At 48.4% G+C, this 14,317-nt stretch overlaps 1 protein-coding gene across 8 annotated transcripts in view; it reads right to left on the bottom strand.

Moving 5' to 3' along the window:
- The window catches only part of RIMBP2 (RIMS binding protein 2), a 325,528-nt gene that overhangs the window by 293,480 nt on the left and 17,731 nt on the right, over positions 1-14,317 (bottom strand). The gene's annotated exons all lie outside the window — the stretch shown is intronic.

Genomic DNA, 14,317 nt, shown 5'->3' with positions numbered 1-14,317 from the left:
TAAAATTGCATTTGTTTATTTTTAGCCTCCATAGATGTCTTTAAAAAGGAAAATGAGTCCACTGAAAACAGATATTAAGTCAGTAATGGCGTAGGCTTGGACAACTGGGGCAAAAAGAAATCACAAAGCTGGCCTTATGGAGGGGGAGCATCACCCCGCTGAGGAGATAAAGGAGCAAGTAAAGCACCACCACTCACAACACACATGCACCAGGTTGGGAGGTGATGCCTGCATGACCCGAGTTTGGGAAACAGTGGTGCTGGAACGAGCAGGACTCTATGGTCCTTGCCCCCCACCCCAGGTCCTCCGCCTGCTTTTAGTCTCTGGAAAAACTTTGGCCAAAGAATAAGTTTAATCAGAGAACTGAAAAATGGAGAAACAAAGGAAAGCTGCCCAACAGGACTAAATAATAATTTTTTAGTCATTAACGGAGAAGGCAATGGCAAGCCACTCCAGTACTCTTGCCTAGAAAATCCCATGGATGGAGGAGCCTGGTAGGCTGCAGTCCATGGGGTTGCTACGAGTCGGACGCAACTGAGCGACTTCACTTTCACTTTTCACTTTCATGCATTGGAGAAGGAAATGGCAACCCACTCCAGTGTTCTTGCCTGGAGAATCCCAGGGACGGCAGAGCCTGGTGGACTGCCATCTATGGGGTCACACAGAGTCGGACACGACTGAAGCAATTTAGCAGCAGCAGCAGCAGCAGCAGTTAGTCATTAAACATAGTCAAGGACCTTTTGTTCCTTCTCAAGGGCTGTAGATAATAGTCTAAGCCATATCCTGTGAGCTATCTTGTCAATACTGAAACCCCCCCGCCAAGTGAAAGAAGTTAACTACATGATGACTAGACTGAGGCCATGACATAAGTGGCCACAATTTTGAGACCAGCCCTCAAGAAATTGAAACAAGCTGACCCTGGATCTGAAGACTAACTGTACTGAAAATAAGATGATGCTGGTCAGACCACTGATGACCAATTTCAAGACGGCTGTCAGAGCTGACTGTGCTGTTTCTCATGGAGCACCCTCCCTCCGTCTATAAAAGCTCTTGCCCACTAGTGGTCAGTGGGGTGGGGGGAATCAGCCTTTGGACAGGAGTCTGCCCTCCCAACCCCACCCTGGTTTCGAACATCCAAAATAAAGCAAAGTTTCATCTCCACCAACCTGGCCCTTTTATTGGCTTTTGAGTGGCAACCAGCCAGACCCCAGTTTCAGTTACAGCATGAGATTACTATCTGCACTTTGGAACCATGAAGACCAAAGCTAGGCAGTGAGGTGACCAACCTGTTCATTGCAAAACACGGTCCAGAACCCAGGGATCCTGGGGCACCTAATCCAAGCCTTTCTGTATGTATTTACTTCTGTGATGAAAAGAGTTATGTTTCCCCCATTCATTTCTCCAGAGATTGTGAGTTACAAAACTATCCTGGGGGTGAGGGTGGTCAAGAGGAGACACAGCTGTCCCATGGGCCAGGTGCACCCATTAACCCCCAGGGGTACCCCTGTTTCTTTTTTTAATAAACTATTTTTATTATTAATTTTTGTTGCATTGCAAGGCATGTGGGAGCTTAGTTCCCTGACCAGGGATCAAACCCATATCCCCTGCAGTGAAAGCACAGAGTCCTAACCACTGGACCACCAGGGAAGTCCCAGCACACCTGTTTCGGATGTGCTCCTGTCTGGTGAAATATCAGTGAATGTGTCTGCTGCTTTATCTACTGTGTTCGAGGTCCCCCCACTGTTTCTCCCTCTCCCTTTCTTCTATAGGCCTCCAGGTCCCTGTGCAGGGCAGAAGGAAAGAGCCTCAGGCTCCCCGCGCTGCAGAAATGTCCTGTCTGCCCAGACAGTGGGGCCGAGCTCCAACTGAGCATCTTCCCAGAGGCAGTGCGCAAAAGCCAAACAGAGAGAGGCCGAGCCCATCACAGCCCCTACACCCCAAGCAGGACTGCACGATGCCATTCCCTGCACAAGTCTCTCCTTCCCACATGGTTTAGGCAGCTCTGCTCATAAGAAAAGAAAAATAAATAAACTGCAGAAGCATCTATTTAAAAATCTAGGCTTCACTGCCCAGGAGACTCAAGTCAAAACAAACTTCAAAGAGCCAGTGAAAGCACCTTTGCTTGAGGCTCTTGAAACAGATCAGAACTGGGGAGTCCCTACATCAAGTCTGATTTTGACCTGAAATAACCCAGCAGGTCTGGGCTTTAAAGGAGCCCTTACCCAAGTTGACAGGCTTCCCTGGTAGCTCAGGCGGTGAAGAATCTGCCTGCAAGGAGGGAGACCCGGGTTTGATCCCTGGGTGGGAAAGATCCCCTGGAGATGGGAATGGATCCCGCGCCAGTATTCCTGCCTGGACAATCCCATGGACAGAGGAGCCTGGCAGGCTACAGTCTGTGGGGTGTCAAAGAGGACATGACTGAGCATCCAACACACACCCAGGCCAACATGGCAGCGAGGATTTCATAAAGGAGCCACATGAGAGCCGAGCCTCATCTCCATGTGGCTGTTTATGCAGATTACCCATCAGAAAGATGTAAATGGCTGCTCAAACATTCAAGTCACTGAGAGCAGGGAGAATGTGATGTTTTCATCCTGTGCTGGATAAGGGCACCAGTGAAGGACGGGCTGGTGCAGGGGGTCAGCTCTGCCATCAGTCAGCTGAGCGGAAGTAAGGCTTTCAGGGACAACCTCCCACCCGGAGCACGGGGTGTGAGGAGAAGGTCCCCATTCATGTATCAGGTGGGATCCTGTCTTGTTTATCTCATCCTATTCATTCCATTGTCATTTTACTGTCTGGTCTGTTTGGGATCCGAGAACCATAGCAGTGATAATACTAACTAGCATGTGTAGAGCCCTCACTGTCTGCCAGGCCCTGTCCTGAATGTTTCACATCATTCAACTCATTTAATCCTCAAAACACCCCATCTACAGCCTCCTCATCTGAATGAGAATAATGGTAAGAGCTAAAATATGTACTGAGTGCTTACTGGGTACTGAGCAGTTTACTTGTATTAGCTCAATCCTTTGAGAAAGAGATAGATGACATTGCTCTATAGATAGGAAAACGAGGCACAGAGAGGTTAAGAAATACACCCATTGCATGTCAGAGAACAAACTTACAGTTGCCCAAGGCAGGGGGTGGGAAGGATGGGGGAACGGATGCTTGGGAAATTTGGGATGGACAGGTACACACTGCTGTATTTTAAAGGGATAACCAACAAGGACCTACTATATAGCACAAGAAACTGCTCAAGGTTACGTGGCAGCCTGGATGGGAGGGGAGTTGGGGGGAGAATGGACACATGTATATGTACGGTTGAGTCCCTTCTCTGTTCATTTGAAGGTATCACAACATTGCTAATCGGCTATACCCCAATATAAAATAAAAAGCTATAAGAAAAATATAAAGAAACACACCCATAATTACACACCCCGAAGATCAGAGAGCTAAGGCAAGAACTGGCCAATCTGGCTTAAGACTCTTAAACATGGCCAGTGCCACCTACTGAAGGTCATTTCCCAGCCCCATTTGTGGGATTAACTCCCCTTGCAGGAGCCATAGGGAGAGAAGTGAGTGCAGAAACGGGTCAGCACCCTCCTCGGCGGCAGTGTGGCCTGATGGTTAGGGTGTGAGTTCTGCCCAACGATCCCCAGTGCACTTGACTGCTTCACTCACCAGCCTCATGAGACTGGGCAGGTGACTTCTGTTCCCTGGTCTCAAGCCCCATCCACAAGCACAGAGAATGACAGCTCCCCCCTTATAGGGTTAGTGATTGTTAGTACCGCTGTTATGATTGAATTCCAGACTAATCGCAAGTGGAATTATGAATCAGTACAGAGGATGAGATGGCTGGATGGCATCACCGACTCAATGGACACGAGTTTGGGTAAACTCCAGCAGTTGGTGATGGACAGGGAGGGCTGGCGTGCTGCAGTCCATGGGGTCACAAAGAGTTGGACAAGACTGAGCAACTGAACTGAACTGAATGGTTTATCACTACTCAATAGAGGAATTATTCAGAAAATACCAGTGGTCCCCAGTGCGGCAGGACTGTATTCTGAAAGAGTAAAGGAAGCCTTCTCCCCACATATCCCACACCCCAGGGGAGGGGGAAGGAATATTCTGGACCAGTTATGCCTAGCCTCCACTTTGATGGTCGAGCTGACCTCAGCCAGCTGTACCCTCCACGCCCCCTCTCCATGGAAGAGAAATTAACTGTGAAATTTTGAAACGATAGAGAAAACACAAAGTAATCAAATTTATCCTCCAGTGACAAGATCAACTTTCCTGATTAAGATCAGGAAAAGCAGAGCTAAAACAAGCTGGTTACAGACAAGAAAGCAGCCTCGGGTGACTTGGACCTCCGGGAATCACATGCCACCCACATCAATGCCTCGCCTTGCCCACAGCTCTGACTCTGCACACGCCACTGTGCACACCCAGGCCTCCCGCTCTGGGATGCTGGGCTAGGGCAGGAGGAGATGCCCAGGTGTGGAGGGTTCATGCACCCTCCAAATACTGACCCCCTGAAGGAAATCCAGAAGAAATGACAAGAGGATGAAGGGAGCCCCGCCCCTCCCTCAAGGAAAGAGGAAAAAACAGGCTTTCTGCAGGGGGATACGGTTGCACAGAGAACCAGAACTGAACAGATCAGCTCCCAGAGCCTGGGGCCACCCGACAGTCCCTGGAGCCTCTGAGACCAGCCTTCAGGGCCCACTTGAGCCTCTTAGAGCAGGTGCTCTGGGATGGGGCAGGGACATCAGTATTTTTAAAACAGATTTATTGAGATGGAACTCAAGTAGCATTCAACTCATCCATTTAAAGTATACAAATCAATGGATTTTAGTATATTCTCAGATACATGCAATCATCACCATACTCCATTTTAGGACATTTTCATCACCTCAGAAAGAAACTCAACACCTTTATCATTTCCCAGTCTCCCCAGTCCTCCAGCCCTGGGCAGCCACCAAACTACTTCCTGTCTATGGGTTTCCAGTCCTGGAAATTTCATGCTGGCAGAACCATACAATAGGTGATCCTCCATGTCTTGTCTCTTTTCGCTTAGCATCTTGTTCCCGAGGTTCATCCACGGGGTGGGATGCATCTGAATGTCACTCCTTTTTTATAGCTGAATAGTATTCCCTGGTGGCTCAGATGGTAAAGAATCCATCTGCAATGCAGGAGACCTGGGTTTGATCCCAGGGTTGGGAAGATCCCCTGGAGGAGGCCACTCCAATATTCTTGCCTGGAAAATCCCCATGGACAGAGGAGCCTGGCGGGATACAGTCTACAGGGTCACAAAGAGTTGGACATGACTGAGCGACTAATCACACAGCACACACAGTATTCCATTGTATGGGTCCACCAATGTCCATCTTTGGCAGCCATATTTTTTAAAAGATCTGAGAACCACTGCTAGAAATGGAGATGTGTGTCATTCCATGCAGTCTCTCCTCCCAACCTCCTCCTCCATCCTCAGCTGTATCCTAGATCTGTTCCCATGGATTTATTCTCTTTTCCCCTTCAAGTCCTGAATCTGATCTCTTCTCACCATGGCCACTGCTATGCCCTGGCCTGAGCTGAGACCCCATCGTCTCATCCCCTGTAGGCTGTGTCAGCCCCTCCCCATCTCCTCATCCACCTCTGCCCTGCAGTCCACCCCACACAGCAGCCAGAGCATCCTGCTGAAAACAGGCAGACCACGCTGCTCCCCTGAGAACCTTCCGGTTGCTTTTAATCTCACCTAGAATCAATTTGAGGCCCTTTGACCACTACTGTGAGGTCTGCCCCTGCTCCCTCCCCACCTCCATCACCAACACGGCTCCCTGATGCCAACCGCCTTCAAGACACACTCACCGGCACACAAGACACACTTCCTTCCATGAGGGCAATTCTGCACAGTGGGTATCCACCAGCTTCCGAGCTTGGTTGACCCAAATTTAAAACCTGGACCCTTCCTCCCCAGGTGTGAGACCCTGGAAAAGTTCCTCATGTCTCTTAGATGATTGTGCTATCTGTAAAATGGATCAATGGATCTAAACTATGTCCAAAGCCCACCTCATAAAGCCTCAGTGTTGTGCATGTAAAAATCAAGGACACACGGGGATGCCCAGTCAGTGTCACACATATTACTGCATCTACAGTTCCAAGAGCTGTTCACACAGGCTCCCTTATTTAATCCTCAGCCTAAAAAATTGGTCCAGGACTTCGCTGGTGGTCCAGTGGTTGAGAATTCATCTGCCAGTGCAGGGGACACAGGTTTGATCCCTGGTCTGGGAACAAAGATCGCACATGCCCAATGGCAAATAAACCCGTGTGCAGCAACTACTACCTCCACATCCTAGAGCCTGTGCTCCACAACGAGAGAAGCCACTGCAAGAAGAAGCCTGCCCACTGCAACTAGAGAAAGCCCACGTCGAGCAATGAAGACCCAGCACAGTCAAAACTAAATACATAATTGATTAAAACTCAAAAATAAATTATTTTTTTTAATGATCCAGGGACTTCCCTGGAGGTCCAGTGCTTAAGACTTCACCTTCCAAAGCGGGGGTTGAGGGTTCAATCCCTGGTTGGGGAGCTAAGATCCTACATACCTCATGGCTAAAGAAAAAAAAAAAACCCACAAAACAGAAGCGATGTTGTAACAAATTCAATAAAGACTTTAAAAAATGGTCCACATTTTAAAAATATATATTTAAAAAAGTGGTCCAGAACTAGAGTGAAGGGACTCCACCCAGAGCTGGTGGGCTTGAGGACTGTCCAGAGTCTGGGGGTGACAAAGGCACCCAGCCCATCCTGGAGGGTGTCACATACACCAGTTCATCATTCCTGAGCACCTACTATGTATCAGCCACTTGCCAGCACTGGAGATTTGGCCACAGCCACAAGCAGACAGGTTCCACAAAATCGGATGTGGGTGGGCCAGGAGAAGTCCAAAGTGACCCCCAATCCTCAAGATGGGGTATCTGAGTGGCAGAAGGCACAATTCACTTTGATGACCAGAGAATTCCAGAGAAGTGGAGGTTTTGAAGGGGAAGTGAGGTTGTAATCTACCTTGACAGCTAGTTTGAGACTCTCCTGTGGGACTGCCTTGGGCCATGGGAGACGCTGCTATAAAATCCCTTGACACTACAAATGGACAGCCCCGCGTGTCACCCAGAAGGACAGCAAATTGGGTACCACGTGTGTGTTAGTTGTTCAGTCGTGTCCAACTCTTTTGAGACCCCGTGAACTGTAGCTGGGCTTCCCAGGCGGCTCAGCGGTAAAGAATTTGCATGCAATGCAGGAGATGCAGGTTTGATCCCTGGGACATGAAGATCCCCTGGAGGAGGACATGGCAACCCACTCCAGTGTTCTTGCCTGGAGAATCCCATGGACAGAGAAGCCTGGTGGGCTACAGTCCATGGGGTTGCAAAGAGTCGGACACAACTGAAGTGACTGAGCACACAAACACACACACACACACGAAATGTAGCCCACCATGCCCCTCTGTCCATGGGGATTCTCCAGGCAAGAATGCTAGAGTGGGTAGCCATTTCCTTATCCAAGGGCTCTTCCCAATCCAGGGATCCAACCTGGGTCTCCAGCATTGCAGGCAGATTCTTTACCATCTGAGCCACCAGGGTGGCCACCCATTATTTGTAATAATGAGGAAAAATTGAAACAGCCTGAATGGTCCTATATGATAAGTAAGCTGGGAATAACCATGTTCAAGTATTACACAGCTACTCTAAGATATGTTTTTGCAGTGTCTTTCTATATCATAGAGAAATGCCAACTTTATCATGTAAAATATTTTTAAAACATAATTCAAAACAGTTAATGAAATAAAAACCCTCATAGAGAAGAAACTGGAAAGAATGCCAGTATTAACAATGGTTGGTTCTGGGTGACAGGATTATGAATCAACAATATTTTCTTCTTCCCTTTTTTTTTTTTTTAATACTTTCTAACTTTCCCACAATGAAAAGTCATTACTTTTATAATCAAAAGTAGGGACTTCTGCAGAAGGAGAAGAGGGTGGCAGAGGATGAGATGGTTAGATAGCATCACCAACTCAATGGACATGAACTTGAGCAAACTTCAGGAGATGGTAGAGAATGGGGAGCCTGGTGTGTTGCAGTCCACGGGGTCGCAAAAAGCCAGACACAACTTGCCAACTGAACAGCAACAACAAAAAAACAGATAACTAATGAGAACCTATCGCTCAGGGAACTCTGCTCATTACTCTTCAGTGACCTAAATGGGAAGGAGATTCCAAAAAGAGGGGATATATGTATATATACAGCTGATTCACTTTGCTGGACAGTAGAAACTATTATAATACAACATTGTAAAGCAAACTATACTCCAATAAAAATTAATTTTAAAAAAATGAAGGACTTCCCTGGTGGTCCAGTGGCTAAGACTCTTCATTCCCAAAGCAGGGGGCCTGGGTTCAATCCTTGGTCAAGAACTAGATCCCACTTGATGCACCTAAGAGTTCACGTGCCATAAACTAAAGATTCTGCGTGCCCCAGCCAAGACCCAGTGCAGACAAATAAATAAAAACAATTTTTTTAAAGATGTCATTGAAAAAACAAATTCAAGATGCAGAACCCATGTAGTGAGCTGTGTAGGGACAGTCAGTGTGGTTTTGACATCAGCAGAGGCAGCCTTGTCACTTGCCCCAAACCTGGCCCCCAGCTCACCAGCATCCCAACCCCCTAGAGCAAGTCCTGGGTAACTAGGTAGATACACAGATCAGATTCTTGGCCCCTAAATCTGAGCTCTTTAAAGACGTGGAGCTAACAACCAAACATGATTTCCTAATACTCCAGAGCTCCTTCTGGGATGGGGCAGGGGAGTGCTGTTAGGAGGGAAACATTAGAAACAAGCAGACAACCCCATGGCCCTATTACCTCTTTACATCTCTGAATTCGAAGTAACAGTGGAGCAACGCGATGAGGAGTGATTCTGTGTTAGAAACAATCAGTCAACAATAACCATCCATAACTTCCCAGTGGAAACCAACTCTGCTGAGCCAACTGCAGCAACCAATTCTAAACTCTGTCATCACAGCATCCGTGCTGGGTTTTGGCAACAAGAATATTTCATCACAGAGAATCTTTCCAAAGTTCCCCCTGACCAGATCAGCAGCCAAAAGCTCCACTCAAAATGCCTTTTTTACCAAAGGCGAGACAAACAGGTTTTCTTGGTGGCAGCATGCAGTGGGGTGGGGCAAGATGGGGACAAGAGGACGTGGAGAGGGGAACCTTCGCATCTCGAAAAAGGGAACCCTGTGGCCAATTCCCTGAGGATGGAACTGGCAAACTACCCCCACCCACCGGTTTCAGACACCCGTAGGAACTCACGGCTCATGCTCAGTGTCCACGGGTAAAAGCCTCGGGACTCCAGACCCCTGTCATTCCACCTGCTCCAAAAACATCCTGATGGCACTTCCTGCACAGCCATCTAAGAGAAAGGAAACCACTGTTCCTTCCCTCACATATTTAGGGTCTTTGCACCTGTATCTGTATACCTGGATTCTTAAATGTCACTTCCTCCATGAGAACTTCGAGGATACCCCTCCACAGGCTCTCACATCAGGCTGTTCTAATCTTCTGTATGGTGTTGCCTCCATTTGTTTTTCAGTCATCTGCTTGTCAAACACACACACATACATACAACCATAAGAGCAGAGATTTTAGCTATCTTGCTGGCTGCTCTGTGCTCAAAATGCTACTTAATATTTAATAGGGGCTCAAATGTTTGCTGAATGAATAAGTGAATGCACTGTCTTCATCCCTAGATTACAAAAATAAACATCACAACTGCTGCCTTCCAGGAGCTTCATTCTAGAGAACAGAACCATCCTGGAACACATAATTGTAGAGCTTGTGGTGACGACAATGCACAGGCCAGTAACCAGACCAAAGGTTACTACTGCCCCATCCCACCCTGGGGCCTCTTACAGGTCATTCCCTTCCTTCATTCCTGGCTTCCCTGATAGCTCAGTTGGTAAAGAATCTGCCTGCAATGTGGGAGACCTGAGTTTGATCCCTGGGTTGGGAAGATCCCCTGGAGAAGGGAATAGCTACCCACGCCAGTATTCTGGACTGGAGAATTCCATGGACTGTCCATGGGGTCACAAAGAGTCAAACATGACTGAACAACTTTTACTTTCACTTTTCTTCATTCTTTCCAAAAAATATTTATTGACATCCTACTATGTGCAAAGCACTTGCATGGAAAAACAGACAATAAAAATGTCAGCAAATAAGATAATTTCAGATGAATGTCCTTAGGTCACCCTGATTCCTCCATTTCTCAACAACCTCCCCCACACCCAATTGCCACAGACTCTGCCACGTCACCCATCTGTGTCCCTGTGAAGCCTCTCAGGGCCTGGAAGTCGTGACACTTCTTTCCCATGTGAGTGAACATTAAGAACAAGTTATCTGACTGTCCTACTATAGGGCACAGGAACTACAGTCAAAATCCTGGGAAAAACCATAACAAAAAAAGAATATAGCAGAAATTAACACAACATTGTAAATCAACTATACTTCAATTAAAAAACAATAATACATTTTAAAAAAGAATAAGTCATCCAGATTCCCAGAGAAGCCCTAGCCGCTCCCATTTTATGAGCTTCCTGGTCCAGTAAAAACTAAGAAATGTCAAGGCAGGTTTAAATTGTTATTTCTCAGGTATCCATTTAATGCATTAAATACATGTATTGGGCTTCCCTTGTGGTTCAGCTGATAAAGAATCCTCCTGCAATGTGGGAGATCTGGGTTTGATCCTTGGGTTGGGAAGATCCCCTGGAGAAGGGAAAGGCTACACTCCAGTATTCTGGCCTGGAGAATTCCATGGACTATATAGTCCATGGGGTTGCAAAGAGTTAGACACAAATGAGCGACTTTCACTTCATACACGTATTAATATATACGTGTCATGTACACATGTTATTAATAATACATTAACTACAACCCAACAGGGGCTCCCCAGGTAGTTCAGTGGTAAAGAATCCACCTGCCAATGCAGGAAGCACAGGAGACACGGATTTGATTCCTAGGTCAGGAAGATCCCCTGGAGGAGGAAACAGCAACTCACTTCAATATTCTTGCCTGGAAAAGCCCATGGACAGAGGAGCCTGGAGGGCTACAGTCCATGGAGTAGCAAAGAGTCAGACATGACTGAGTGACTGAGCATGCACATAACCCAACAAACCCTAGTATGATATCATTGACTTATGAATATGGATCCACACAGGTCCAGTTACCAGGAATGGGTTTAAAGTCTCATGAGAAATGATTTATTTTGAGTCTTCTCAGTGGATCTTGGTGATTGAAAACATAGCTTCAAATGTCAAGGGTTAATTTGAGATTCTTTGTCACTCTAAGGATGAGCCAAACGACCCTCCCAGACACTCCCCCAAGAACCACATTGGTTCTCAAAGAGGAAGAGCCGTTACCCATAAGGCCTGAGACTCAGGGCAGGCTGCCTAAGACTTAAGAAATGACTCTGAAGAGACATAGCCCAGTCCCCTGAAAACCCACCCAACTCTGCTGCTGCCCGCAAATGCTAGTTTGGAATTGAAGTGTCTGTGAAAGCCCCCTCCCAAACAGCTTTAGGCAGAACTGGATACACAAGGGCTGGAAAAGTTCATTGCAAACGTTAGAAAGTCGGACAGTGCTAAGTACTGGCAAGAACATGGGGAAAGAGAACGCACCCTGCAGAGCGAGCCGGAAGAACTTGCTGAAATAAAGTAGTCACATCCCCTCCACCCCAGCCATCCACTTCTGAGATGCACTCAGAACGATTCTCACTCAGGACCCTCAGGCACATGTGCAAGGATGCTGCTGCAACATCATCTGTGCAACTGGGCTCTGGAGCCAACCTGGTGTCCTCGATAGGGATGGGCAAGAAAAAGGTGGTCCATGAGCTGTACGGAATATCACACAGCAGTTAGAGGTAACTCAGCAGAAATACACACTGTGACACAGAGGGACTGCAAAGGGACAGGACTGCATGAGAGAAGCAGGAAACAGAACAAGGTCCAGAGCACCATGGAATTTCTGTTCATCAGAAAACCTAGGAATGTGGCAGCACTAATGTTTCTCATAGATGCAAATTCAGGGTTATATATCAAATGCGTTGAAGGGACTGGCTGTGATGGGAAAGATAAAGGAGGTAGGGACTGGGGTGAAAGGGAAGAGACAGGAAGAGGGGCAAGGGAGAGATAGAAGGGAGACAGAGAGAAGGAAAGGGGAAAGCAGACTGTAACAATAACACATTAGGGACTGTGGAGTGAGGTTCATCCAACCCTTTGCACCCCGTGCAGTGGCACCAACATCAACAGGCCATTGCTTCTCTGCGATTGTGAGCTTGGAGCAGATGCCATAACAAGATCAGGCAGCTTTTCAAATGGACAGGCAGAGGCTAAGAGAAGCTGGGGAAACACTGTTCATAGAGTATAATGATCTAATTCAAAAGGAACCAGAGAAATGAAGAACAGTTTACGAGCAGTCAGGGTCAGCCACTCCAGTGCATCCATAATAGACCAGCACAGCAGGAGGTGCATCCTTAAACAAGTTCCCAGGACTACACAGATTGCAACCTTCCCGCTACCCCAAAACAACTGGGAAATTCAGCGGTTAAATCCTCTACCTCCCCTACCACTGGGAGCAGTTGCTCCAGCCATGCAGGAAAGGAGTCTCCTTGCTACGAACAAAGTTCCAACACGAGCCTACACCCACCGGAGGGGCCAGGGCTTTGCTAGAATCACACTTTGTTTATACTCACAACCGAAGTCAAGAGCACGGTAGACGACTCCCACAGATGCTTGACCACCTTGGGGGTGACCCCTAACCCAGCAGTTCTCAAAATGAGGTCCCTGGATCAGAAGCATCAGCACCAGAAACTGAGAAATTCAAACCCTGGACCCCATCCCCAGCGCTGCTCAGAAACTGCTCTCACCCTGCTCCCTCCATGACTCGGATGCTCCCCAACATTTGAGAGCCCTGGCGCTAATTAAAACTTCAAGCTTCACTCCAAAAACACAGAGGAGGGAGGCTTGGAAGTAGAAGCTCAGGAAAGAACCTCGCTGCTCTGTGCCCCTCCTCCTGCCCTTTAAGCACAGGCTGTTCTCCCAAACGCGAACCACGTAGGGAGAAATGAGACTGGAAAACACAGTGGAGAGAATCAGTGGAATTGGTTTGCTGCCTTTTTTTTTAATTGCTAGTTCTCAGCCCAGTCGGCACACAGCCTCACCTGGGGACGCTTTGAGACTCCCCCCCACCAGGGATTCAGATGTAGCTGGGTTTGATATGGGAGATGCAGGGCACAAACCTGGGACTGGGGTGGGGGTGGGGGCAGCCCCTTAAGTCCCACCCACTCCCCTGGCACGCTGACAGCGCCAACCTTTCCCTGACCCACTTTGTCATCTTCTCAGAAGGGGAGGGTGGTAAATATCAGCTGCCAGCCACTTCCCTGAAATAACCTCAAAATGCTTTGCTCCGTGTCCCGGGTACAGTGCCATATGGCCAGCAGAGCAGCCGTAGGCCCTGGGGCACAGCCCAGTCACCCCACACTGCAGATGGGGCTGTCTGCCTGCCTGCCTCCCACACCAAAGCCCCACATCGGAGACACAAGCCCGGGTGGTACCCAAGCATCTCGCCTGGAGGCTTCAACTTCACAGGAGCCCAAATCACACTCAAAGATAACGAAATCCCACAGGCTAGGGGTCCGGGCCACAACAGGGGATTCCACAGCAGGGCTGGGAGAAAGCTGAGGGGCTGGGGTGTCTGGATGGGGAGGGGACCCCCCCCCACCCAGGGACTGTTCACCTTGCAATCGGGCTAAGTTTAAAGTGCTCTCCTCCCATGGCACCTCCTTTACTCCTGGTTCAGAAACTGGGCTTGAGGAGAGGTGGTCCACGCCCCCCTTCTCTCTCCATCCCATCTTCCATGTTCATAGCCAGCTCACTCCCTTCTTCCTCCGCCTGCTCTCCCTGGGACATTTTCTGTCCCTTAATGAGGTGGGGGTCTCACTTTAGTAAAAGGTGATGATGCAGAGAGAGAGCCCAGGGTGGACCCCTTCCCTCAAGGCCCTCCCCTCCTCGCTCACCCTGCCATCCTAAGAACTTGGGGGGACTGCAAACCCAGTGGAAGGGTCTGGAGAGCCCCCGTCCCCAGTTCCTGCAGAAGCCCCCAGTGGCCCCGAGCCCAGTGACCCAATGACGGAGTGTTGAGCTGCGTCCACCCAGCCCTCAGCTGGACTTTTGGGGACAGCCCGTGGGAACGCCCTGGGGACAGCAGCGCACCTG

This window comes from Bos taurus, chromosome 17, assembly GCF_002263795.3.
Source record: "Bos taurus isolate L1 Dominette 01449 registration number 42190680 breed Hereford chromosome 17, ARS-UCD2.0, whole genome shotgun sequence".
NCBI lineage: Eukaryota > Metazoa > Chordata > Mammalia > Artiodactyla > Bovidae > Bos > Bos taurus.
This window is presented reverse-complemented; position numbering and strand designations above follow the sequence as displayed.